Genomic DNA, 27480 nt, shown 5'->3' on the forward strand with positions numbered 1-27480 from the left:
GAACTTGCCTGCATGGCTACAATTGTCAGTGAAGTATGAATTCATGAAAAACAGGACAGATATGTAATTTATTGTCAGCTCTAGAATTTCAAGGTAGAGCATCCTTCTGCTAAGATTTCAGTCTGGATACTAAGTTATACTTAGATCCTGTGGAAAGTACAACCCATTATGCAAAGGGACATCTAACCCTAGAAAATTAAAATACTGTGCTGAAGCAAGAATGAGGAATAATAAGGAAATGGAAAGACTAGGACTGCTGTGAATGAACCAAATCCAAGAATCCTTTGCAAAACAACAATATTTAAAAAAGGAATAAAGTGGTCCTAAGTCAGTAGGATGTCCTGCTCCTAAAAAAAAAAAAAAAAAATACAAACCCTAATTTAGGACCTTTACTGAAGACCCCAGAATTTCCCCAGATTAAGTTCAATAAAAGAGGTTTGCATCATTGAATTTTAGCAAACATTAGTTGAATAAATGATTAAATGATTAGATTAATTACGAATGTATGAGATTATTTTCCAAAATATACATTTGCTCATCTAATTTAGAATGAGTAAATCCTAGTTTTCTCCTTTTTTCCCCACATTCCCACAGCCTTTATAACATTTTTATTACTATATTAGGGAACTAAATTTTTTAAAAACCAGGTAACTTAAGAGAAAGCTATATAGATCCCCAATAGGTCTATCCTAAAAAGTTTATCTCAGAAGTTCAAGGCTATCTGGTTTCCTGGCACCCATAAATCACAGCTTAACCAAATCACATCATAGTGAAAGCATTCTAAGTTTAATTTTGCCTTGGGATTTATGAAGCTTCTAATGATATTTACATTCATGCATTTGATAAATAAATGCATAACAAATTCTATAGAATGTTTGAATATTCAGAGAAATTTTCCAAGAACCCTTTGTGAAAATTTATTAAACTCCTAGAGATCAGAAAATACAATCACTCATTTGATTAACTATCATAGCTCTTCATTTTCTGTTGCCTGTAAGCATTGTCATGCAGATTTTTTGTCCTATCTGAATAGGGTTTGGCCATATCCCTACTGATGTTTACTTCTGTCTTCTTTTTGCTAGTAGAGGGACTGAGAATTATTGTCTTCCAAAAGGTCAGTAACTGATTAACTGGACAAAGCAACAGATAGGAACAAGTAAAGTTCCAAATAGCCTTGTCAGGTTTCTGATTCATTCACAAAAAGTAGATATCTACATGAGTAAGTTGTGGTGGCTGTTACTTTATGATTGACATTTTTATTGAGCAACAAATAGAGTTCTACTTATTTCTGAAAACATATCTATAAATTGAATTTCCACAATGTCTATAATGAGTTACATAATTTCAAGTGAAACAACATTATTGCCTCCAATCTAAAAAGAACTGAAAGAATATTTGCTATTATTACATCTGTGGGAATTTTTTGATAAAAAATGCATAGACTTTTTCCAGTTTGGGATGTCTCTGAAATTTGGCTGTATTGGTAGTGGCTAAAATAGTTATTAGATCTAACTCATAGAGTTCTTGCTAATAGAACAAACATGCCCACATTCCCATGATTCAGTCCTGGTTAACAAATCTGTACACTATAAATCTAATGTAGCCCTACTCAGGGAGATTGAAGCTCTATGGGATGCCTCCTCATTGCTCTTTAAATTTAAAACCAAATTAAAACATCCTGTAGTGGTAAGAGTTTAGAGAAAGATCATTTTTATAAATTGCTGTTCAGACTATAGTTTAATATAACTCTTTCAGAGACCTATATGGTATGTGATTCAAATGTCTTTAAAATGTGCCACTTCCTTTTCTAAGATTGCAAATAAATCAGTGGATAAATGAAGACATATCTACAGGCATGATCATTAGAGTATTGTAAGCAGTTGCAATATATTGGAAACAACTTAAAAAACTAAAAATAGAGTGTGTCATATAGTTTATTGATATAATGAAACACTATACAGTGTTTCACAATGCTGCTGCTGCTGCTGCTCTGAATGTATAGCTATGGGAATATATTTATAATATTAATTTTAAATTTCTGATTACAAGAAATTATGTAAATGTGACATCAATAATTTTATATATTACATGTATCAGGAATGTATATGTGTAGAAAAATATCTAGATAATAGTATTATTTGGGGGTAACATTTCCTTGTTTTAAAGCAAGAAATAGACATGTAAGTACATAAACTAGGAGAATAAAATAAATTACAAACTAAGCAAAAGCTATTTAAAGGATAAAAATGACCTCTTCCTCCTCTAAAATACACACACATGCACACCCACACACCACCCCTTTATAATCCATATTGGGTTTTTAAATTTTTTCATTTTTTCCTGTCTGTGCAGTATTTTTTTTCAGCTTTGTTTAACTGACATAATAATTGCACATATTTTGGGAGTATATAGTGATATTGCAATACAGATAATATATATTGATTAGCATATTCACCACCTCACCCCTTTATTATTTCTTTGTGTTGAAGCATTCAATATCCTCTTTTTAGCTCTATGAAACTATATAGTATATTTTTGTTAACTAGAGTTGTCCGATAGTGATACAGATCACAAGAAATTATTCCTTTCTAGCTTTAATTTTGTATCCTTTAACAAATCTCTCCCCATCTCTGTTTCCCCTACACTTCCCAGACTCTAGTATCTTCTGTTCTACTTTTTACTATTATGAGATAACTTTTTTTTAGCTTCTACATATGAGTGAGAACATGTGGTATTTAACTTTCCGTTCCTGGGTTATTTCACATAACATAATGTCCTCCAGTTCTATCGATAATGCTGTAAATGACAGGATTTCATTCTTTTTTATGGCTGAATAGTATTTTATTGAGTATATATACTGTATTTCGGTTATCCATTCATCTGTTTTTGGGCACCTGGGTTGAATCCATACCTTGGCTATTGCGAATAGTGCTGCAATAAGCAAGGGAATATAGATGCTGATTTCCTCTCCTTTGGATAAATGCACAGTAATGTGATTGCTGGATCACATGGTAGTTCTGTTTGTAGTTTTTTGAGGAATGTTCATATTTTTCTTCATGATGGCTGTACATGTTTACATTTCCAACAGTGTATAAGAGTTCCCTTTTCTCTAGATCCTCATTAGCATTTGTTTTTTTGTTTTCCCTTTGCGATAATAGCCATCCTAACTGGGGTGATGATAACTCACTTCGGTTTTAATTGGCATTTCCCTGATGATTAGTGAGGTCAAACATTTTTTCATATATTTTTGGCCATTTGTATGCCTTCTGTTGAAAAATGTCTATTCGGATCATTGAGTCATTTTTTTAAAAATCAGATAGTTTGCTTTGTTTTTGTCTTGTTTTTTATTTATTTTTTATTCTTCGCTGTCAGGATGTTTGAGTTCTTTTCATATTCTAAGTATTAATCCTCTGTCAGATAAACAGTTTGCAACTTACTTCTCCCATTCTGTAGGTTGTCTTTTCATTCTGTTCATTGTTTTCTTGGCTGTGCAGAAGCTTTTAGTTTTATATAATCCCATTTATTTGTTTTTGTTTTTGTTGCCCATGCTGTTGAGGTCTCACTCATAAAATGTTTTCCCAGACCAATGTGCTAAAGAATTTCCCCACTATGAACAGGGTGCGGTGGCTCACACCTGTAATCCCAGTACTTTGGGAGGCCAAGGCAGGTGGATCACGAGGTCAGGAGATCAAGACCATCCTGGCTAACAGGAAAACCCCGTCTCTACTAAAAATACAAAAATACAAAAAAAAAAAAAAAAATTAGCCGGGCGTGGTGGCAGGTGTCTGTAGTCCCAGCTACTCAGGAGACTGAGGCAGGAGAATGGCGTGAACCCAGGAGGCGGAGCGTGCAGTGAGCCGAGATCCCATTACTGCACTCCAGCCTCGGTGACTAAGCGAGACTCCATCTCCAAAAAAAAAAAAAAAAAGAATTTCCCCCCATGTTTTCTTTTAATTGTTTCATAGTTTGGGGTCTTACATTTAGGGCTTTGATCCATTTGAGTAGATTTTTGTGTATTTAAAACTCTAGTTTTGGCCGGGCGCGGTGGCTCAAGCCTGTAATCCCAGCACTTTGGGAGGCCGAGGCGGGTGGATCACGAGGTCAGGAGATCTAGACCATCCTGGCTAACATGGTGAAACCCCGTCTCTACTAAAAATACAAAAAACTAGCCGGGCGTGGTGGCGGGCGCCTGTAGTCTCAGCTACTTGGGAGGCTGAGGCGGGAGAATGGCATGAACCCGGGAGGCGGAGTTTGCAGTGAGCCGAGATCACGCCACTGCACTCCAGCCTGGGCGACAGAGCGAGACTCCGTCTCAAAAAAAAAAAAAAAAAAAAAAAAAAAACTCTAGTTTTGTGCTTCTGCATATGGATATCCAGTTTACCTAGCACCATTTATTGAACAGACGGCCCTTCCTCCGACGTACGGTCTTGGCACCTTTATCAAGAGTCAGTTGGCTATAGATATATGAATTAATTTCTGGGTTCTCTATTCTGTTCCCCTGGTCCTGTGAATTTATCATGTTTTCATGTTATCATGACTCCTCTGCCTTAATCTGTAACAGTGATAATAACTCTTGCCTGTTGTTGTAAGTCATAGAATTGAAGGGCTGCAACAGCCAGCAACATGGTAAAACGCCTGGGAGGAGGTGAGGAGTAAAAACTAACATAAACAAATCTGTTTGATCAATTACAAATAGGACAAAACAAAAAGAGTGTGAGATGTAATGTCCAGAGGTAGAAATTGACAAGAGACTTTGAGGATGGTGAAAGGGAAAGGCAATCATTTATTTGCCATTCACCAGTAAAGCTAAGACCACTTCTGGTGTGGTAGACATTTGGGTCTCAGTGAAAGGAGTGGATGAGTGGCAAAAATGATGGACTTAGACTTCTGCAAGCCTGTAAAGTGCAAAAGAGAGGGCACCTTGTCAGTGAAGGTATCAAGGTGTTGCCTGGGAGAGCTTGAGCCTTCATATAACTGCTGTCCAATCTCTGGAAGCAATTAAATGCTCAAATAAATGTCCTTCAAGTTAAGCTGACTACATTTTCATCCAGATTGTTGACACTATCCTTCTGCTAGACTATTGGAACCATGACCATATTGTATTCATGGAGTAGTTAGTATCTGAGAGGTAAAGGAAAATCTTTTTGCAAGTAAGACTAAGGAACCCCTCAATAGCTCTGGATTCTCTTGAATTTACCTTTCTTTTAGCATTCTTGGATAAAACTGGGTTGGTGCTGTGAAGGGTTGGGAATCCCTTTTTAAAAAGATCTTGAAGGCATCTGTTCATGGAGGAGTTTACCTAACCCAGTCTACTTATCAATACCACTATCCTAAAAATAATGGCAGGTAATAATAAACGATGTGAATAAATTCCCATGCATATGGCTAGAACTAAGCTCCTTTACATGAATTATCTCCTGGAGTCACAGCACCCTTTTCACCTTTACTTCAAAGGAGGAAGACAAAAGCTAAATAACTTACTTGTTCAAGATCATTCAAATGGAAAGGAAGTAGAAATGGGATGAAAATCTAGGCAATATGATTCAAATCTTCTCAAGCATTGGTGGCTCTATTGTTTATTTATGGTTACTGTTATCGATTAAGGTAGCAATAATAATTCACAGAAACTGACAGAAAGTATAACCAAGCAACAGTTTCATGCAACTCAGAATTTAAATTTTTCAAACTTTTTTTTTTTAATATCAACAGAAGGGAGTTGGTGAGTTAGAACTCCATTGTTCATCTTGAGTTCTCTTCTTTGGCCTTAACCCAAGGAATAAATCTATGATAAATAACAAGACATAAGTGAACTCCATAGCTTTAAGACACTGAGACATACAAAACCATAAAGCACTATAATGTACATGAAAGGGGAAAATTATTATTATTTTTTTTTTTTTATACAGTCTCGCTCTGTCGCCAGGCTGGAGTGTGTGGCATGATTTCAGCTCACTGCAACTTCCACTACCAGGGTTCAAGCAGTTCTCCTGCCTCAGCCTCCTAAGTAGCTGGGACTACAGGCACATGTTACCACGCCCAGCTAATTTTTGTATTTTTAGTAGAGACAGAGCTTCACCAAGTTGACCAGGATGGTCATGATCTCTTGACCTTGTGATTCACCCATCTCGGCCTCGCTAAGTGCTGGGATTACAGGTGTGAGCCACTGGGCCCAGTCGGAAAAGCACATTTTAAGTATGGTGCATTTGGCAAATGGCAACGTTTTGGAAAACAGAGGTGAAATAAAAATTACCTGCTAAATCTCAGCTATTATACAGCATATTTCATCTGAGAATACTTAAAAATAAAATGCCCAAGAAGGCAAACTATTAAAACTTCTATTTGTATGTGATCTTATTTTCTCTGTGTGCCGAAAGATATTTTCTTTCCGTGTTGTCATTGTCTTCATTGAGCACTTACTCATTAAGTACATGTTTATTGAACATGTACATTATACCACAAAACTAGGCACTAGGGTTACCCAGGAGAATAAATGCTGTCTTCTGTGAAGGGAAAGAAAGACAGGCCCTGAGAGCTTAATATCTTAATAGTATGGTAGAGATAAGAGGAACAGATGCACATTAACATAAAGATATATACGCTTGCCCATATACGCATATGCTATCTTGCCACACTGCAGGAGAGAAATATCAATCACACTGAGGATATTAACAGAATGTCTGGGTGGCTTCCGCCTTGATCAGAGAGGATTTTATGGATGAGTTGAGTTTTGAAAAGTTTTGGAAAAATAAATCACAGGATAAAGTATGGTTGCACAGAATATATAGACGTTTTCTGTTTTGGCAGAGAGAATGACACTAAGGATCTAAGGAATCCTCAGTATCTTTAAAAACTATAATTTGAACTAAGAACCACCTCAGGTGAGCCATACAGTGTATCACATTCAGAATTAATGCATATGATCTTCAAAATATTTTCAAATGGACCCCAAACAAAACAAAACTCTTTGGATTCTTCTTTAGGACCCAGTCTTTGGAAATGAGATAATATATAGTTATTATGCTTAATTCTAATAAATAAAGTAAACCAAAGTCCTTTTAAAGGCTTTGACTTTAAATCAAACCAGCATAAAGTCAGCACTGAAAATTAGTTTTCAAACTTAATAAACATGTTACTTCTCTCACCCTTGAATTCTTTATTGAGGAGGCAGGATGGTTGTTGTGAGTTAATGCATATAAGAGCGTAGCACAGTGTCTGTCACATAGTAAGTGCTCATTAAATGTAAGCTAGACTAGTGCTTCTTTTTGTTTCTTTAATAGAGATGACTGGAGGATACAGCACACAAATCATGCATGTACTGATTGATGCACAATGATAGAAAGTTCTGTTTTTGCTTCAATAAAATAGGTTTATTGATGTTACTATAGCCTATAAATCGTGGCAAGCAATGTGGTACAGTGATGAATAAGATAGACTGCTACCTGGAAGGGCATCAGAGTCTGTTAGGGCCCATTTTCAACTAACCACAATAGCTACTTGGGGGTTCTGATTCATTCCTTATTTACCTGTAAATTCCTAAGAAATTCAGGGACCTCAAAAGCATTTTCCTTTCATAAGAAAGCATTTCAAAATGCCTCTAGCACATTGTTGTATTGAAGCGTTGTTGTACTTTTGAAAATATGTTCCAATTTACAAAATACTTTTACCCTCTTCACAATATGATCTTCATGATTATTCATGAAGTAAGAATAGGGCTGCAGGAAATAAATGGAGAAGCAGGGGGATGATTGGAGGAAACTGATACTTCACGGACTTAAATGACTCTCCCAAGCTAACGGAGTTAGTGAGTAAGAACGCAGTACTTTCTTCTGCATTAGGTTGCCTCCAGATAGGATGAGCAAGTCACCTGTTATTCCCCTGACTCCAGGTAGGGCCAGCAGGAGGGAAGAAAATGGGCCTTTGGCATGCTTCCCCAGAATTTTCAGCATCCCTCTTCAACCATCGTTTCCCTGCTCTAGTCAAATATATCTTCTTGCTGCTCCTGGGGGCCTGAGCAGCCATTAAGATCACACTTTTGGTAGGGCATGGGGGCTCTCGCCTGTAATTCCAGCGTTTTGGGAGGTCGAGGAAGGTGGATCACTTAAGCTCAGAAGTTCGAGACCAGCCTGGGCTACATGGTGAAACTCCATCTCTACAAAAAATACAAAAAAAATAGCTGGGTGTGGCAACACGCACCTGCAGTCCCAGCTACTTGGGAGGTTGAGGTGGGAGGATCACTTGAGTTGTAGAGGTGGAGGTTGCAGTGAGCTGAGATCGTGCAATTGTACTCCAGAAACAGAGCAAGACTCTGTCTCCGAAAAATAAAAACACTTCTGCTCCTTTCTTCTCCATCCCATTCACTCAAAAGTATTCTACCCTGTAATGATAGTAACTGAAATGAAATATGGTATACTCATATAATGCAATATTATTTGGCAATAAAATGGAATGAAATACTGATATGTGGTATGGCATACTTGAAAGCATTATGCTGAGTGAAAGAAGCCAGATACACAAGACCACACATGGTATGATTCCATTTATATAAAATACTGAATATGAATATGATATGGATATAGATCTATATCAATCTGAATATACAATAAGCAAATCTATAGAAATAGAAAGTAGATTAGCGTTTACTGATGGCAGGGTGAGGGCTTGGGAATGACTGCTAATGGGTACGAAGTTTCTCGGATGATAAAATATTCTAAAATGACACTGTTGTGATGGTTGCATAACTGTGAATATGCTACAGTACAGCCTGCATTGGTGTGAACAAACCATTAAGGGTGACTCTGGTGACGGCTCAGAAGGAGTGGAAGTGAGCTGTAAAGAAAGTTCCATACTTCTTAGAGAATACCTATATGATCATGAACAGAATGTTGATAGAAATATGGGTGGTACAGCCCATTCTGATGATTCCTATGCATGTACATTTTATTGGCTCATGTAACCAGAGTAGCTTCAGGTATGATTAGATCTAGATGTTTAATACCTAATAAGCTGATACATGGAATCTATCACTCTTAATCTCATAGCTCTACTTCCCTCACTGCTGACATTTTTCTCAGGCTGGTTTTCGTATGTGGTGGCAATGAAATTCCCAAACTCCAGATTCACATTCCATCATTTTGGCCACCTCAGTGGATCAAGGGTTTCTCCCTTCTTATAGTCCATGAAAAAAAAGTTTGTGGTTGGCTTGTCTTGAGTCATTTGCCCAGCAATTATGTTACCTGACAGTTTAAGGTATTTGTCCTCCTGCCTTTCTCTTATAAGGACCCTTATAATTACATTGGACTCACCAGATCATCCAGGATAATCTCCCATCTCAAAATATGTGACTTAACCATACCTGCAAGGTCCCTTTTGCCATGTACGAGACATAGCCACGGGTTCCAGAGATTCAAATATGGACATTTTTGGGGGGTTGAGGGAAGGCATTATTCAATGTAACATATTTACAGTGCTATGAAGTGTTAACGCTGGATCTTTAATCCATGTTTCCCAAATGGAAGATCAGTTTCTCTTCTACTTTATCACAACTGCATCATACATCAGTGGCCATGCATAAGCTTGGCTAGATTTCAAACTCTCAGGGAAAAGAGAATTACACCTGCCATAGCAAACAACTGTATGTGTGTTGGGGGAGAATGTGTGATTGTTTTCTGAAACCACAGGAAGAGATGAGGGGGAAAAAGGTTCAGTTTCAGTGCCGTCACTCCACACTAGCAGTGCCTCCTTGGCTCTCTTTTTTGATTAATAAAGCAATAATGTAGATTTGCTTGTACCTCCTTTATTTGATAAATTCTGTTTCTAGCAAAAGAATACAAATTCCATCAGCAGGCAAATCACTTAATAGTTTTCAAATGACAACTATAATTCTTTCTCAGCTGTTCCTACATGTGCAAAGAGAAACAGAGAATTAAGGCAGTTGCATGAATAATTTGAACAATAAACCTCTATTGGCTCAATTATCTATTTCAACAAGCATCTGGAGATAAGTTTAATTTTGTGTTCTCTAACTTTTTTTAGTTTACTTTAACGTTTTTAGTCATTGCCTTATAATAAGCCATTTATTTCTTTTGTGTCCTAAATAAAATTTAACAAACATTTAATGAGCAACTAATATATGCCAGCAACTGTACTCATTTCGCTGGTGGCTAAAAAGACAGAAAACAATGAATCTCATTCTCATGCAGTTTTCAGTCTCAACAGGAGAGATGATACTATTATACACATAACTATACAACATGGCAGAACAAAAATGACATTTGAAAGTATTTAGAGGGAGAAATATCATGCAGTTGGAAAGAATTAGGGGAAACTTCCCCTAGGAAAAGAATTTTAGAGGATGGATAGGTGTTTGCAAGGCAGAAGCTGGGTTAGAGAGTGTTGCAGTAGAGAGAGCTACACAGGCAAGGCGGCAGGACAACCCAGAACTAATCTTGGGAGCCTCAAGTATGTTGATATGCTGGGGAATAGGGAACGTGCAAATTTCTCCCAATCATTGAAAGAAAGAAAGGGACACTTTACGTCCAGTATTTAAAACTATCTGATTTACGCATCCCAACACCCTAGCAGTTTTCAGTAGGGTGGTGGGGAGGAGAGGATTAGTTCATGTCTGTAGACATTTTGATTGTCATAATGGGGGGTGAGGAGGTGGAGTGGGGAAGAGAGGATGCTACTGCCATCTAGTGGGTAGCGGCTAGGAATGCTGCTAAACAACCTACAGGACCTAGGGTATCTCCCCAAGCAAAAAAAAAAAAAAAAAAAAAAAATACATAGATAGATAGATAGATAGATAGATAGATAGATAGATAGATAGATAGATAGATGAATTGAAATAGCAATTGTGCCACAGATAAAAAAAAAAACCATGATAAACTCGTGAGGTTGAACTATAATTTTCACTTATTTTATTGATGACGAATTGAGATCTTTTGAGATTTCATAGCACGTTTTACCCAAGATCATTAAACAGTGAATGGCAGTACAAGCTTAGGGACGTGTTATAAAGGGTAATGAATGGGGATATCAGCATGTAGCTAATGAGAGTCTCTGAATGTGGGCGTGGCAATCATTGGAGCTACAGTGAAATGACAGTGCACATGAAGTGCTGAGCACAGCGCCTGGCACAGAGTAAGCACTCAATAAGTGGACCATGCTGTTTGCATGACAGCTGGTGCTTTTGGCTGTGTATTAGCCATGGGTGGGTTGGATTGGGGCAGGATGGGAAGAGTGCTCAGGGTCTGAACTGGAGTGAAAGCAGGTAGAGTGTAAAGGAAGGGACACATGCCATACACTTTGCCCATGGGAGAACGAAAGAACCTGGCAGATAAATGAATGTGGGGGGTGTGTATCGAGGACAGTTTTGAAGGTGACTCTGGTTTTGAACATGAGAAACTAATTTTCACCTCACTACTATGAAGTGAGCAGCTGCTGTGTTAGGAATTATTAGACTTATTTAAAACAGGCAAACTGAGACACGGAAAGGGAAAGCAATTAGTTCAAGGTCACACCATATTTTGAGATTTCTTTTGACACTTTGGAAGAGAAAAAGGCTGACTTTTTTAAAGATACAGTAACTAAATTTTTATAGGAAAGATAAGGACAAAATGACATTTTCCTTAATACACCTCCAAAAAGTAGTTTTAACATTAATGTTGCTATACATCTATATTGATGAAAACAACTTTAAACTCTAGTCAGGCAGTCTGGCTGAATGACACAGGTAGAGACACCAAGGAAGAGTTGCTCAAAGAGAATGGGCCAAAGTTCTGTTTTGTTGGTCACATTTGCTACATTATTAAGGGAGAGACAAAAAACAACCTGGTTGGTCAAGTGACCACATATAGAAGTCAGAACCCATAGTAACGCCCAACTTGGTATCATACATTTGTTAATAATAGCAAATATGACTAATAATTGAGTGCTTATTGGATGCCAGCAACCGTGCTAACTAGTCTTCTGCATTGCTTCATATTAATCTTTGTAATTCTGTAGAACAGGTGTAACCAGTTATTGATGAGGTCTCTGAGGGTTAGAGAGGTTAAATAACTTACCAAAGTCACACAGCTAGGACATAAGGGAGCCAATACTCAAACTTCTGGTGCTGGGCTTAAGAGCCCAGACTTTTATCCAATGTTATCTATGTATGGCTAGAAGTTAAGAACATACATTCTTCCTTTTTTCATATTTGACAAATGTAAATAAAACTGGATACATAGTCATTCAATGAAGACCTCCTTAGGAGTGACCCGAGAATATTTCCAACAGAAACAGCATGTTGCCTTCTCAAATCTCTACCTCTACGTCTTATCAATATTATGCAGTTGATTTCCAGATCTAACTTTTACCATTTTAGCTATTCATTCAAAAATTTGAATCCTGCACTTGCTCTGTGCTTGCTGCCATTCTGTGAGTGGAGTATATGCCATGAACAGGAAAGTAAGGTCTGTACTCTCATGGACCACACATTTCAGCAGAGGTAGACAACTCCACCCATAAAAACAGATATCAGATAAGGGCTCTGCAGAAAATTTAAATGTTGCAAGAGACATGGGGTAGCTACTTGGGTTGCTTGAGAGGGATGACCTCTCTTAGAAGATCAAAAAGATCAGTGCCTGCAAAGAGCAGAGGGGAATGTCCTAGGCAGAGAAAACAGCTAGGGCCACGGCCCTATTCGAGCACCAGAAGAATGTCCATATGCCTGGAGAGGCCAGTGCAAGGGCAGGAAATGTGGGATAACGTTGATGCCTATAATCCCAGCACTTTGGGAGGCCGAGGCGGGCAGATCACGAGGTCAGGAGATTGAGACCATCCTGGTTAACACGGTGAAACCCCATCTCTACTAAAAATACAAAAAAAAAAATTAGCTGGACATGGTGGCATGCACTTGTAATCGTAGCTACTTGGGAGGCTGAGGCAGGAGTGCTCAGGATCTGAACTGGACTGAAAGCAAGAGAATCGCTTGAACCCAGGAGGCAGAGGTTGCAGTGAGTCGAGATCACGACACTGCACTCCAGCCTGGGCGACAGAGCAAGACTCTGCCTCAAAAATAAAATAAAATAAAATAAAAAAGGTTTAAAGTCTAAAAGAAGTTGAGAATTTGAAGCAGGTAAAAGAGGATTTTGTAAGTCAATACAAGGTATTTTAATTTTATTTCTGGTACAATGAGATGCCTTTGAATGAATGTTACCCTCTTTCACTAGACTTTCTTGTCTAAACGGGTAGCTTCTGAGGTAGAGAAAAAGTTAAAGATCCTAAGAAAAACTAATTTTACCTTGACTTTATTAGTTAATATTTCATATGAATAAAAGAGAGTGAGAAAAACCCCAAACTCTTTCAGTAGCTTCATTTATATCTGAAAGGTGTGTTTTTTGACACTTCAGTCAATCAGTGGGCGCCATTAATCTACATATTATGTTACCAGAAGCTGTGTTTCTTTTTGACTTTCCTTTTCTTTTGGTTCTTCTCAGTAAATCAATTCATGTCATTTTCATTTGAAATCCAGTGACATTTAACTGTACAGGCACTTAGAGGTACCCTCCTATGACTTGAAGCTTAATTTAATTGCATTACTTGTCAGCAGCACCTTAAGGAAAAAGAGCTAGGACTTCCAGGGCCCTCAATATCTCCAAATTACACGTGGAAAATGACTTGATACAGGTCTGTAGGTCTCTATGGAGGGAGCTTCTGAAATAGTTGACTTTGGTGAATGATGTTGGCAATTTGGCTCCTAACATTTTCCAATGTTGTATTTTACTGCAAAAGGAACGTTTGAGCAAGTATTTGTAAGATGTCATCAATTTCACTTTAGAATTTAGCTTTTGAAAAGGCTGCACTTGGAAACTTTTGGGAGCATTTCCTGCAATTATGGTTTAAGACAGTTGGTTTGTTTTATGAAAGGTTGAATAATGTCAATCACATTGCTCTGTTGATCTACCTGAAAGCACTTTGTCATGCCGCAATATTCGAATAAAAGCATAAAATCTAAAAGCCCAAAGGTCTCTCAAAGGCCATCAGTCTACTGAGGCCCAGACTTTAATACTTTTTATGTCCTTAATGTGAGCATACAAGTGGCTCAATATGGTGCTTTCAACTTTTCTTTTGTCAGATATTTGCATTTTAAAACAAAAGTAAATAAAAGAAAAAAATGTTTTAATTGTAAAATTATAAGAATTAATCACAAATTGAAGATTTTTGCTTTAAATTAAAGTAATTAATAGGACAATCCCGCTATAATGCCCTACTCTTCTCATGTAGCTATAGTAGAAATTTAAGTAGGGACAATGTCTAGGAACTGCTAATCTAATATAAGCTTGCCTTAAAGGACTAACCACACGTGCAGCCTATGCTTGATTTACTCCAGTGGCAGGAACATCACCACCTTATAAGGAAGCCCATCCCATGTTCATAGAGCATTATTTTGAGGGAGTACTTCGTTACATTGATTGAGAGTTATTCATAGCCTCCAAATAGAATATCACACATACACACACACATACACACAAACACAACAAATATGCAAATTAATAAAACTTTGTAGATTCTAACACTTGACATTTCTTATACCCACCTTTCTCTCTCCAACTCCAGATCTGCCTTTGTTTAGATCCTCATAACCTCCAAGTTTCCCAGTTTCTCTCTGGTTTCCAGTTGTTCTTCTCTGATTCATATGCATACTGCCTCTGGGATAACTTTTGTAGACCCCCAACTTATCACATCACTTCTTAATAGCCCTCAGTGATGTTCCTTTACCTTTCCAAAAAACTCCCCAAAAGGAAAAAATAATAATTCTTGATCTGGCTGTTATATGCAGGTTCATTTCTTGGCATTTTTTCTTCTTTCCTGCCACACATTTCCCTTAAGTTCCAGCCTTAAAGCATTTGCAGTTCTCCTAAAGCACAATGAATGTTTGTCAGATTCAAACTGAGGTCTATGAAATTCCAGACTTGCTGTTCTTGGTTCGGCTCCATGCTGTTTTCTTGGATCAAGCATATGCCCTTTCTAAATATACAGTAATCTTTTACAAAAATATAAGTGTGTCTGGCAAATGATGAAAAGTTACTAAAACATTGCTAAGTCATAGTATATGCAGAACCCGCTGAAATTTATATTCAATAAATATTTGCTTGTTCAATAAATAAATGGATTGAATTGGACAGTATTAAAGTGTTAGCACCTATGTGCAAATTATTTCATTTAGTATCATTCTTTCTGGAGAAGGGAACTGCTTAAGGTTGAGGCCTTGGGCTATTATAAAGGAATAAAACAAAGACACAGAAAGGAAGGATGGGCCTCTTCAAAGAAACTTTGTTCCAATAATCATAATTTTAGCATTCTTTAACCATAGAAGTAAAAGAAACACAACTGACAGTATGAGCAGTGAAAAATCCCTGTGGCCTTTTTAATGTAACCCCTAAAATAAGAACAATAACAAAAAAAATTGTGGAAACATTCATAAGAATTAAAGTAAGAAATTGAAATTCGATGTGGCATAATTGTTATCCTAGTGAAAATGCGAATTTCCATAAGTATTCTTAAAATTTCACTAGAAATCCTTTACAAAATTGTCAATTGAAGGTTGTGGCAAAAATGTCAAACACTCGTGTAACAGTCACCCTGTGTTCACTCTGTGCAATGAGACCACAAATCTGGGACATACCTCGCAGTCTTAGCCATGAGCATATTTATTTTATCTCTTATTGCCCCTATAAAATTAACAAAGTTTTTGATGGATTAAGAAGATTTGTGTAGTGAATCAAAGGATTCCTAAGCCCCTTCCATTTTGAAAGTATTTGTTTATACATACTTATTTTCATTTTCTGAGGCATTATTTTATTCAGGTGATAAAGGTGTTTCCATTTTCAGTGTCAATACCATAAATGATTTTTTCACAAATCTACAGCATCCCTTAGAAAGTCATTTTTGTCCTTAAGAATGTGTATATTAGAGACCTGGACATTTAAAAATGCAAATTGTTTAACATTATTTGAATCATGAGCGACTAAATCAGCTGGAGGCCTGGAACCACAGATGTGCTAAATGAATCTTCAATGTGAGGAGAACTCAATTTTGAAATCTATGCCTTCATCTTCTGAAAGCACAATAGTAACGCGGTGGGGAAAACAAGGCTATCATTTCTTGAATCTGCACTGCGTGGCTGATGCTAAAATAAAGTGACATTCTTTAGGAATTGTTTAGTATCAAGTGCTGATTTAGCTGGATAAAATGCAGCTGTCTTCCCAAATTACACAACTGGATTCACACCATCTCCTAATTCCTGGTGGAGTTTTAAAGATACCTTTATGGGCAGTTTTATTCCCAGTGCAAAGATTCCTAATTTAGACAGTACAAAAATACCACCACATAGTATCTACGCACAAATACCTTCTCCCTTAGAAACATTTAATAAAGGAGATTGTGTTTTTAAAGTGATTGGGTCACCATTTAGATAGGATGCGTAAAAGATAGTTGAAGGCCATTGAGAAGTGGTTGCCAAATTGTCATACCGTTGTTTCTTTCAGCTTTCTTCTTATTGCTTTAAGTCACTCCTCAAACTTGTCACGTTGCCTCATGTGGTCTGAAAAAGAGAGAATTATCTGTCAACATGCTCCCCTTCACCAATGCCCTTCCTCCCCAAGCTTCTTTAGTGATTGATATTGTCCTAGGAAGGTATCAATGGGTAACCCTCCATATCTGTGGGTTTCCCATCTGTGGATTCAACCAATTGCAGATCAAAAACCTTCCAGAGAGCCTGGTGCAGTGCTCACACCTGTCCTAGCTCTTCTGGAGACTGAGGTAAGAGAATCACTTGAGCCCGGGAGTTCCAGGCTGTAGTGAGCCAGGATTGTATCACTGCATTCTAGCCTGGGCAACAGAGCTAGACTCTGCCTCTTAAGAAATAAAAAATTCACAAAGTTTCAAAAAGCAAACCTTGAATTTGCCAAGTGCTAAGTACTACATTGAATCCTGAAGAATGAAGTGATGTGTAGGCATTGTATTAGGATTGTATTGGGTAAGTAATCTAGATATGATTTAAAATATATGTGAGGCTGTCCACAGATTACATGAAAATCCTATACTCTTTTATATAAGGGATTGAGCATCCTCAGATTTTGCAGTCTGATGGGGTCCTGGAATCAATTCCCCACAGATACAGAGGAATGACTGTATTTCAAAAGCTGTACTCTTTGGATCTCTACATGGCATCTAATAGTTGATCCCCTCAACCATAGCTGAGTTTGTAAGTTAGTTAAGCTTTAACTCCGTTAATCTTCGGGTAACAAATTAATTTTTCTTAGAATTCATTTTGTTCTTTGTCCTCTGGCTGCCATATGGGCAGTTCTGCAATCATCAACTACATTCACATTCATGAAGCCTTGAACACATTAGCGTTTCTGATATGGTTTGGATCTGTGTCCCCACCGAGTCTCATGTCAAATTGTAATCCCTAATGTTGGAGGTGGGGCCAGGAGGGACATGACTGGATCATGTAGGCAGATTTCTCACGAATGGTTTAGCACCATCCCCTTTGGTACTCTCCTCATGTTAGTGAATTCTTGTTAAATCTTGTTTAAAAGTCAGTAGCACCTCCCCTTTCTCTCTGTCTTGCTCCTGCTCCCACCATGTTCGCACACTGCCTTCCACCATGAATTTAAGCTCCCTGAGGCCTCCCCAGAAGCAGATGCTCCCATGCTTCCTGTAGAGCAGAACCATGAGCCAACTCAACCTCTTTTCTTATCAATAACCCAGTGTCAAGTATTTGGTATAGCCATATAAGAACAGCCTAATACAGTTTCTATTTGTGAAGTCCTCTTGGTCTGGCGCCACATTGAGGTAGCTACTGTCTCCTCTGCCTTCCACTCCCAGCTCTTTACACTTCTGTAAAATTCTGACTATATTACTCACCATTGATTGTAATTAGCATAGCTACTATCTATCCACGTTCCTCCCCCAACCAAGTGGACAGTTCATTCATCTAGTCAATCAAAATTTATTAAGAGGTCAAACCAGGCACTGTGTTAAGCAACATGGGTCCCAATACATGTCAAAATAACTAGTTCTTCATGTAATTGGCTATTCAAGTATTTTTCCCGTTCATGTTAGCTATTTTAAGAACTATTTTTGTATTTAAACTATGAATCTTTTTCTATATATTACAAATAGTTTTTTCAATGTTGTGGTTTCTTGTCATTGTACATATGGAACAGATTTTCCTTTTAATGTTTGTTCATTTAAACTTTTCTCTTCTTTCCTTTTTCACAAGCTAACTGGTATTAGAGAGGAGATAGAATGGGTAAGAAGAAAGATGAGTGGCAGAGTCCACAGAGGAACCCGATAGTGGTCTCTCTAAAATAGTAAAGAGAAATGTGTACACTCTCTTTGGCACACATCTGTGAGCCATTCCTGAGACAGCATCGACAGGTGCTATCAGGAAAGTAAAGGTAACAGAGGAGTTAGTGATGACTTCCATAATACTTGGCACATAACTGGAGATTATTATACATATGTTGAAATAAGTGACTGATTAGATGGTCACTAATGTGGACAATTTTCTTTCCAGCAAACCCCAGTAATCACTGAGGACCTTTGTTATTCATAAGGGAGAGAGGTTGTAGTTGATTGCAATGATCACTCTGATTCTCCACTTGATTTCCTTTTACATAACTTTGCAGTAACCTCCTGATATGGGGTCTGGCTCTGTGTCCCCACCCAAATCTCATCTTGAATTGTAATCCAAATTATAATCCCCATGTGTTGGGGGAGGGACCTCACGGGAGGTGATTAGATCATGGAGGCATTTTCCCCCATGCTGTTTTCAAAATAGTGAATGAGTTATCAGGAGATCTGCTGATTTTGCAAGGCAGTTTTCCCTGCTCTTAGTAAACTCCCACTGAGTATTGAATTTTAAAGTCAAAGTAGTTTCAAAAAAGTAAGTTGTTTTAATGAAATTAATTCACATGTCATTATGTGTGACTATACAGGCAAGCTTGATATGATTATCCCAGAGGATATTCTGGTCCCTGTGTAATACTATTGGAAGTGAAAAGAGAATATTTATTTCCAGGATTTATAGCACAGAATAAAGACACAAACTTTAAGTATGTATTGTGCTTCAATAGAGTTGCCTACAGCCTGTAAAATCCAATTAATAAACACAATAGACACATTCACTTTTTTATTTTTAAGCAAAGTTACTGAATTTGTTCTATTTGCTATTTTGTATTTCTGATTACAAGATGCTGTCCCCTGCTGTTTGCTAAAGATTACACCGGGTATAGTCATGAACATACAGTGAAATAAGATAACAGTTTTGTTTAATGACTCACGTCTACAAATCAGAGAAGAACAAAAGAGAAATTTGGATGTCCATAGAACAAATCTAGCATGCTAGCACTGTGCCTCCTCTTCTCCCAAGCCATGTCATTTCAATAAGCATTTTGTCCTCTCCATGCTTTTGGTAACTAGATGGGCTAATGGGGAGGGTGATGGTGTAATATTATTTCTTCTAAAAGAGCTTTTATAAAAATTTTTACTTGAACACATACTCTGTCATTGTTAATAGTACCTGGCACCCTCTACTGCATAAATATCTATAATTATGGTTTTTTCAGCAACAATTTGGTTTGCATGCATACTTTCATGACAGTTAGCTTGTTTACTACTTATTCCAATCCTCTTTGAGTAAGGTCATTCAGTGACAAATGTGGTATTGCCATCCTCTGAAAGGGTTACAAATTCATACCTGGCTTTCAGGGCAGAAAATGACAGCCTGCATGCTGATAACTGACATACAGGTGTTCCCCATGTTACCAAAACCTAGATGTTAGCGCAAAACTGGAAGAACTGGCATTGAGTAGATCTGGGTTCAAATTTTGGCTGTGTCATTTACCAAGTTTGTGACTTTAAGCTTCATTTTTTCCATCTTCAAAATCTCTCAGGGTGTTGTTTTGAGTATTAAATAAGGTGATATATATATGAGAAGTGTAACAGAAACCACGCCGTATGGATTGTCAATAATGACTGGTTCAATCTAAATCTACAAATGAAAGCCACGTGACAAATTCAGGGTCATATCGTGTGAATGAGTCGATGATGTAAGTAAAGATACTGTAGCTGCTGAAGGGGAAGGTTAACAGGAGAGGGAAGCTGTTCTGTTTTCCCTTTTGGCCAAATAGCACTTATCTGTCCTTGCTGCTTTGCCTAATAGATTAATTCATTCTGATAGTATTAAAGATTCTGGTAGATAGCTAATAATTAGCTCTGAAAAAAACAAATCATTGGCTTTCCTTTGCTGTCAAAATCCCTAAAAAGAAAATTTTCATTTCAAATGGCTTCTAGCTTACTTCAGAATCGGAGGATAGACTCCTTTGAAGCTATCTAGTACCGCTAGTGAATGTACTTTTTAATAGTTTATTAGTGGATAAACTATAAATGGCATATAAGGGTAAAAGCTTCAAAACACAAATTAAAGTCAACTGCTCACTAGTGTTTTGAATCAATCAATACAGCATTCATTTAAAAATAGAAGCAATGCCACTAACCCTCAAAAAATTCACATTTTGATGTAATTCATAACATCAAAGCTCTCTAAAAAGATGGAGAAATTACAATAAATCACAATCCATGTGCAAGGAAAAGTCTTTCCCCTTGCATGTACTGACATCTGAGATGCACGTTACAGTATGCTCTTAGTACGCAAAGAACATTACAGATGTAATTTTTTTTAACTCTAAGCAAGGAAATACCATGTACTATAATGGGAACAGAAAAGAAAAAAATAGCATTTTGTATAAACTTGGATATGCCTCTGATGTTCTCTTAATAAATCTTTTCTCATTTCTGTTTGAGGCTACCTTCCATTATAATTTACTCACTTTCTTTAAAACTGTTTTTAAACCAAGTACATATTCTGTTCTCTCAAAAATAAAGAAAACCAGCACAAAGATCATTACTTAGGGCACACAAAACAGAGGAACATTTATTTAATCTATTCCATATATAGAGAGTATTGTTTAAATTATCATTCCTAATTTCATTTATTCATATCTCAATGTTACCTACATAAATGACAAAAAGTGAATGTCCATAGGTTACTGAAGGGGCCTTATGAAAATTATACATTGGAGAAAGAAACCAATATAAATATAATATTAATAGCATTATTTTGTTGGCCCAGTCCTTCTAAGGAGACCCAGTGAATTCGAAATGTGCCAACTATTTCTCTAATACGAGTTGATGGAAAAGTCCACATCCTCGAGCAGGGGATGTTGGAATTGAGTTGTCAAGCTGTCCTGGATGTCTTGTACAAACTGAACAGGCCAATTTACTGCAACACTGCATAGGCTGAAGGCTACTATCTCGCCTTTACAGTTGCTTCCTTCTGGTGAGATTATCCTGCCCGACCACAGCCTCCCTCTCCAGTAGCTTTTAAGTTACTCTGGATTCTTTCTGATGAGCCTGAGCCTATTCTTTTTTTTTTTTTTTTTTTTTTTTTTTTATTTGAGACAGAGTCTTGCTCTTGTCGCCCAGGCTGGAGTGCAATGGCCCGATCTCGGCTCACTGCAACCTCTGCCTCCCAGGTTCAAGCAATTCTGCCTCAGTCTCCCGAGTAGCTGGGATTGCAGATGCGCGCCATCACTCCTGGCTAATTTTTGTATTTTTAGTAGAGACGGGGTTTCACAATGTTGGGCAGGTTGGTCTCGATCTCCTGACCTCGTGATCCTCCCGCCTCGGCCTCCCAAAGTGCTGTGATTACAGGCGTGCGCCACCGCGCCCAGCTAAGCAATAGTACTGTGTTAATCCACAGCTTGGGACCAGTGTGCTTGACTAGGAGAGGCTCCTTACCCTGCAACCTGAAAGCAACAGCTTTGTGTGTTTGGTGATAATTTTGAATCTTAGTGGTGATTTGATTTTAATGTCTTCCTCTTTGTAGCTCAAAACTCCTGGATTTCTGGATGAAAACAGGCAAGCTTTTCGAAAAAACTGACTTCTCCCACACAGCCTGGATTTCTTTTGCCTATTACTAATCTCCCAGCGCGGGGGTTGCTTTTAGACTCAGCTGTTCCGGCTCTGCCCTCCAGGTGGCAGCAGTGCCACATCTCAGAAGCTCCAATCCCCTCTTCCCTGACTTCAAGTGTTAATGCAATTGACCAATCAGTGCTAAGATGATGGGAGGTAATTGGGTAATTGTATTTTACTGATCACAAGCGGAGAAAGGGAAAGGAAAAGGGGAAAGAAAGAGGGGCAGAGGAGGGAAAGCGACTGCAGTCCGAAAGGAGCTTTTGGAAGCTAGGACCCTAAGCGTCAGGACGTGGCATTGGTCGAGAGAAAGCCTAGGCTGGCAAGAGCTGCCGCCGGCGCTGAGAGAGCATTTATTTGGGAGAAAAAGAGAGGCGAGAGCAGAGGGAGGGGGAGGAAGAGAGTTCAAACCGAAGTGGATGGAAGGGGACTGGGGTTTCTGCCGCGCAGGGAGCCGTGAGCCAGGGCGATGGCGCTAAGGACGGCGCGGAGCAGCTGCGCTCCCGAAAACGCGTCTCCTCGCAGAGGACTAGCAGGCGTCGGGAAGGTCTGCGCCAACGGGAACCAACTTGTGGCTCCAAAATGTACCCAACGCAGCTGGAAATGAGATCAAAGCTGCAGTTGCATTTGAGAAGGATGAGAAGAACCAGCGATTAGGAATTTTTTTTTTTCTTACCCGTGTTGTTCCTTTTTCTTTTTTTCTTCTTTTTCTTTTCTTTTTTCGTGTTTGTTTTTTTAATTTGCCTACCACCCCGTCTGTCCCCTCACTTCATCCTCCCCATTTGAAATAAAAGCCCCAGTCTCAACTTACATCACCGCCGCGCCCCCGGAGCCACTGCCGGCTGATGGAGGAGAAGGGGACCCGGGGGCTGGCAGGGGCCACCGGCGAGGGACCGCATCCCGCGTCTCCCCGGTGATCCCGGCCCCGACCGCGGAGTTCTGCAACACCTGGAGGATCTGGACCGGGTGCTGGGGTTGGGGGTGGGGACAGAGGAAGGAAAAGGCACCCCGAGCCTTATTAAAAAAAAAAAAAAAAAAAGTAGCGGGGGGAGGAATGGGTTTCTTCTTGACAGCTGACGGAGCCTTGAAATTTTCCTCCACTACCTCCGCCCCCGCCCCCGCCCCCGCCCCCCGCACTCCATTTAACGTGAGATTATGAAATTGCAGAGGCGGTGGAGGGAAGGAGACAGGATATAACCGGAGTTTGGAGGGGAGAGGGGAAGGTGGCTGGCCGGGTGGCTGAAATCAAAAATTCAATTGCGCACTGGGTTGTGATGAGAAATCTAATCAGATCTTTGGCGAAGGGGCCGGCCGGAAGGATGGCGAGTGGGGGGGAAGTTGCTCCCCAAATTCTTCGAAGGGGAGGCTGGGGAGAGGAATTGACGATGTAAAAGGAGACTTTTTTTTTTTTTTTTTTTTTTTTTTTTTTTTTTTTGGTGGTGGTGGCTGTTGGGTGCCTTGCAAAAATGAAGGATGCGGGACACAGCTCTCTCCTGGAACCGAACGCAATGGATAAACTGATTGTGCAAGAAAGAAGGAAGAACGAAGCTTTTTCTTGTGAGCCCTGGATCTTAACACAAATGTGTATATGTGCACACAGGGAGCATTCAAGAATGAAATAAACCAGGGTTAGACCCGCGGGGATTGGTGTGTTCTGACATAAATAAATAATCTTAAAGCAGCTGTTCCCCTCCCCCCCCAAAAAGGATGATTGGAAATGGAGAACCGAGGATTCACAAAGAAAAAAGTATGTTCATTTTTCTCTAGAAAGGAGAAAGTGAGCCAAGGAGATAATTTTGGAATGAAAAGTTTGGGGCTTTTTTAGCAAAGTAAAGAACTGGTGTGGTGGTGTTTTCTTTTCTTTTTGAATTTCCCACAAGAGGAGAGGAAATTAATAATACATCTGCAAAGAAATTTCAGAGAAGAAAAGTTGACCGCGGCAGAATGAGGCATTGATTGGGGGAGAGAAACCAGCAGAGCACAGTTGGATTTGTGCCTATGTTGACTAAAATTGACGGATAATTGCAGTTGGATTTTTCTTCATCAACTTCCTTTTTTAAATTTTTATTCTTTTTGGTATCAAGATCATGCGTTTTCTCTTGTTCTTAACTGCCTGGATTTCCATCTGGATGTTGCTGTGATCAGTCTGAAATACAGTGAGTGACCTTTATTTTCTTATTTATTGGTGAAGAAAATGTCAGTTAATTTGGTGTTCTTGGTCTCTTTATCCTCTCTCTCCCTTTGGTGTTTTTTTAAAGAACTGGCTATTGGGGGCCAGAAAATAAGGGAATGGGTGGCTCACATATTTGCTTCATCAGTCTCTGCTCTCTGATAAGACAGTTTGCTATAAGGATGCAGGTTGACTGCATCCTGGGCAGACGCCTTTGCAAATGTTCACCAGGAAAAAAAAAAAAAATCTCCCCAAGAAAGCCGCTGCAGTGTGGGGTGCCAGTGCTGTGTGACTGACACTCTAGAATGCATTTAAGTTGCTTGTCAGCCACGGAGTTAGATGCACAAATGTTTGGCTATTGGAAATCGAAGGGACTCAATTTAAATTTCATTATCCGACCTGACATTGCAGATCAACAGAATGTATTAACACAAAAATATGACAATAAACCAAGCAGATGAAGGGTGGCTTCTTGCTGGTGTATGGGTGGAGGGAGAAAGGGTGGGTTTTGGGGGGAGGAAGCTGGTGGAGAGAAGTGGCTGTACTTTCCACAATCACTCTTGCATACACATGCCCAGATGTGCTCTTCACATTACCCGGGTTCATGCCAGTGCTAAAAATGAAACAAGGAGGACCTACTTCTCTCCAACTCCACCCCCTTCTCACTGAGGACTTCTCTGGATTACAGAGAGACTGTGCATGGACTGTAGAGCAGTGACTTGGGTTTTGCCAGAAACCTTTCCAATATCACCAGTTCACAGCTCCTCAGAGAAAGGAAGAAATCTAGTGTCCTGTGGTAACTTAGAAAAGGCAGCTGAAGAAGAGGTCTATGTTGAGCATTCATGCTTCTCATGTGCCAGCTTTGTCTTGGAAAAAGAGGCCAATATAAAAAAATAAAGCAGAAGGTGGAAAATGCTTAGAAAGTCTGAGCTGAGCGCCTGTAGGATCACCTTCCCTCCTCTCCCATTGCTGCCAAAGTCATGGAGCTGGCCTTTTTTACAGAACTTTCCCCCTTCACTCTTCTCTATTCCTCTCTGGGGCCTTCTATCAGAATCATAGACTCATGTAACTTTTGAGCCAGAAGAGTCTGCAGAGATCTCATGTCAATAAAAAAAGGAAACTGAGGCCTAGAGAAGCTATAACTCTTTCATTAATGGCCAAACAGCATGAGACAGGTGACTCACACAAGCCTCAGAACGCCAGGCAAAAAAAAAAAAAAAAAGTCAATTTGGGATCCAAACTGGACAGCTACACATAGCCTGGCTACTCCTGTATTTTGAATGCTGTTTTATGAGTAAGGGTCAAAGGAAGGCACATTGGTCCTGAGAGCTTGAAATAAAACTTCTGCCAGTTTAGACTTCAAGGGTTACAAACTCCAACATTCATTGTCTCTCTTCCCTTCCTCCCTTCTTCCCTCTCTCCCTCTTCCTTTCTTCTTTTCCTTTCTATAGCATAGTTTAGATAACCCTGGCTTGAATGCCATTTAAAAAAAAATAAGATCCACTACTCTGACATATCCCAAAGGAGATGAAAGGCAGCATTCTCCTGGGTCCTTTCTTAGTGTTTAATCCTGTGAGTGGTGGTCCTCAGAGAGTCATTAAAGAACTGTAGGGTTAGATTTATATTAGAGAGGTGATAATAGAAACCAGAAACACGCAGCTGAAAGCTTCTGAGCCTGTTCTTACACTCACATCATCTATTCTTATCCTTTTCATTACTCCTTAACTAAACTAGCCTACAGCTGAGCACTTCTCTAATTTATTTTTCTGGGCACATGTTTCCTGTTGGAACACAGATCAGGCAATAAATTTACCAACCTATAAAAATAATTGTGCAAGATGGTTTTATTCCCTGAAATCCCCATAGACTTGTGCATATATTTTCATAGTTCTCTGCACTTTTTTTGTATTTGTTTGCTTGTTTGCTTTGTTTTACATTACCACAGTGAAGTCACCATTTGTAGACATGGAATGACTCAAGTTATATTAAGTTCCTGCTCATCTGGAACTTAGCACAATGACAAAAAAAAAAGTAAGAAGAAAAACATGTACTTTGATGCTTTTTCACTTTATAGTTCAGTTCTTGGCTTCACATGGGAACCCCAGCCTTGAAATTAGGTTGGGTCTGCTAATTGGAGGAGATTTTATTTTCTTTATGTAAATATATATATAAATATATAGATAAATATATATAAATATACATATATATTTATCTTTCGTTGACATCAAAATTTATTAAGTGCTGCTCTAATTAGGTCTGAAAGCACATTCCTCTCCTTGATAGTGTCACCTCCTCCCTGTACCCTCCACACTTAATGTACACATGCAATTGTCCTAAGAGAGAGAAAGGGAGAGAAGTGAAGAGAGAGAGAATCTGTTCAAAATTTTGGTCTGAAATGTGTCCTCCCATCCCCCTCCACTTAAACATTTTCAAATCTGGAGTTAATGGGGCATCTAAGGTGTCATCATCTTTCATACTGGTAAATCATTTCAGAACTCTACTGTTAGGAACCTATGGCCCACCTGGGGGTTAACACCTTTGGTTTAGTAGTCAGAGTTGGCCCTGCATTTTGGTTAAGTACTGATTTGTTTTAAACTAATTTGTTCAGAAGCACTGCATTTGTTCATGTACTGTTCAAAGAATGAGGGCCATGACAGAGCTGGAAACTTACTTCATCAGTGGGTGTCAGGACCCAAGTTGGTGCCCACTGAAAGACATTTGTGAGTAAGCAGTTGTCTACCAGAATCTGCCGAGGACCCTATGCCCAGAAAGCTACTGGGTTTTACGAGTTTTAAAGTTCCCTTTTCAAATATCTTCTTCCTCAAATGTAATAGCTGTGCCCTTTGAGCAATACTTTTAATTTCCCTGGCTCTCAATTGTCTAGTCTGTGAGGTGGGAATTATAATATGTAATTCGTTGAATTGTTTTATGACTTAAAAGGAGTGTTGTGCAAAGATGCAAGCATAATAGGCCCTCTAAGGATGGCTGTTTGTTATGGTTATTCTCGGATTAACGTGGATTAATCTCCTGACAGTGAATAACAGTCTGGCTAAGCACTTTAACAGTTTGAGCACCTATACTTGAAAAATAGGGATTGTGCAACTCATGTTACAGTCGTTGCCAGGATCCTCATTTGAGGTCTTATCAGGACAGATTGGCTCAATATATTATTTTAGATGTAAAGTGCTGCCTCATACTAGAAACTGTACATTATGACTTTCTCCTAAAAGTGTAGAAAAATAAATCTCAGCAAAAACAGTACTTAAATGAAATTTTACAGGGAA

The 27480-nt window shown here is 38.8% G+C and overlaps 1 protein-coding gene and 1 long non-coding RNA gene across 42 annotated transcripts in view; one reads left to right on the plus strand and one right to left on the minus strand.

Annotated features, from left to right (window-relative positions):
- Positions 1 to 27480, plus strand: part of LRRC4C (leucine rich repeat containing 4C) — a 1324460-nt gene that overhangs the window by 1122954 nt on the left and 174026 nt on the right. For 11 of the 41 annotated variants that reach the window (XM_065528309.2, XM_074013929.1, XM_065528308.2 and 8 more), the window contains exon 1: positions 22211 to 24182. The exons of 28 other annotated variants lie outside the window; for them this stretch is intronic. The gene's annotated coding sequence lies outside the window, so the exon portion shown is untranslated. Of the gene's footprint in view, positions 1 to 1082; positions 1384 to 22210; positions 24183 to 27480 lie in introns of those variants that run through there. 2 more of the 41 variants (XR_012423317.1, XR_012423318.1) reach the window with 1 other exon arrangement.
- Positions 6045 to 23015, minus strand: LOC123568622 (uncharacterized). Its single transcript, XR_006692028.3, has 3 exons — positions 22838 to 23015; positions 14579 to 16585; positions 6045 to 13764 (listed from the first exon to the last, which is right to left on the minus strand). It is a non-coding gene; the product is annotated as an uncharacterized lncRNA (long non-coding RNA).

This window comes from Macaca fascicularis, chromosome 14 (genome assembly GCF_037993035.2).
Source record: "Macaca fascicularis isolate 582-1 chromosome 14, T2T-MFA8v1.1".
Taxonomy (NCBI): Eukaryota; Metazoa; Chordata; class Mammalia; order Primates; family Cercopithecidae; genus Macaca; species Macaca fascicularis.